Here is a 1326-nt window from a genome sequence, read left to right as displayed (position 1 = left end):
CGTGAGCCATGGCCGCTGAGCCTGCGCGTCCGGAGCCTGTGCTCCGCAACAGGAGAGGCCACAACAGTGAGAGGCCCGCGTACCAACAAAAAAAAAAAAAAAAAAGATCACGCCTAGAATCCCTTTCAGGGACCGATAGCCTTCATACAGTTAGAATTTCTGCATATTTGATGGACCTACATTTATGGAGGTCAGTGTATCATAATTTCTTTCTGCAGCATTTATTCCCAGGGCCGTAAGTTCTTGTTTCTTCGGTTTCTTCTGGGATGTCTTTTCCTTCTCTGCAACCTCCTATTCTGGTTTAGGGACAATCTCTTCTTTTTCAGTAAGGATCATCTCAGTGTGTCAGGGAGCGCTCACGTATGGGTTGATCCGACCATGAGCTCTGTAATTCCTGAGCCGTATCGCGGGGGATTTGTTCACCTGGATGTGCTCGTTGACCAGAGAATCTACATCTAAGACCTTAAGTTCAGCATTACACTTTGTATTTGTGAGCACGTGCAGTAAAGATTCAGCACTCTTTTTGGGCCACCGACACTGCATCCAGCCCCACTGGACACACCAACCAACTCTACCATTGTGACGACGGAATGGCACCCGTTGCTTCTGTAAAGTGACATCCTTTACGTACTTGGTGGCTTTTTGGATATGCCTACATATCCTGGGCAGTTTCATGTGTGTTTTTAAAGTGAACACGAAGTTTTGAACCTCTTGATTTGCATGATCTTATAGGGTTTTCTGGGTCAAGTGAATAGCAACCCATTTTTAGAGGTCACTTCAGGCTGCTTACCAGAAAAAAAGAGATCATAATTTCTTAAACTCTTCTTGAATTTCTGTGCAAGGGAGAGTGGACAACGTGACAGCCAGGACGAGAGAAGGTGGACACATTGGTGACTATGATGGGGTGCTCGTTTTAAAGGTTCCGAGAAGCAAAGCATTTGGGTGAATGTCACAGTTCAGCAACCAGAGTTCGGAAAGAGATGACAAAGGCTTATCAACAGGCTACCCAAGGGGTGCTTGCAAGGGGAAAAGCCAACATCCATTTTCAGAAAGTACTAGCACAGGTTGGGAAACAAGACCAGTGTGTTTGAATCAGGGCGTTCCATAAATACTGCTAAATTTGGCTCTCGTAATTAGTATCCCTGTATCGTCAACAGATTTTGCCCCTCAGATGCCAATGAGTCTTGGAAAACATGGACTCAAGTTCACCATATCTATCCCATTCCTATTTTCATTGACACGATGTTACTTTGGTGGGTTTTCATGTGTGCTTGTTTTGGGGAAAGGGGGAGAAATATAGTGGCACTTCTTAGCATCCATAATTGC

The 1326-nt window shown here is 45.0% G+C and overlaps 1 pseudogene; it reads right to left on the bottom strand.

Annotated features, from left to right (window-relative positions):
- Positions 1 to 150: 150 nt before the first annotated feature.
- On the bottom strand, positions 151 to 763 carry LOC103084984 (60S ribosomal protein L17 pseudogene; annotated as a pseudogene).
- Between the last annotated feature and the right edge of the window lie 563 nt (positions 764 to 1326).

The sequence above is a fragment of the Lipotes vexillifer genome, unplaced genomic scaffold (assembly GCF_000442215.2).
Source record: "Lipotes vexillifer unplaced genomic scaffold, Lipotes_vexillifer_v1.1 scaffold512, whole genome shotgun sequence".
Classification (NCBI taxonomy): domain Eukaryota; kingdom Metazoa; phylum Chordata; class Mammalia; order Artiodactyla; family Lipotidae; genus Lipotes; species Lipotes vexillifer.
Note: the sequence above shows the minus strand (reverse complement) of the source record. Positions and strands in the feature narration are given on the sequence as shown.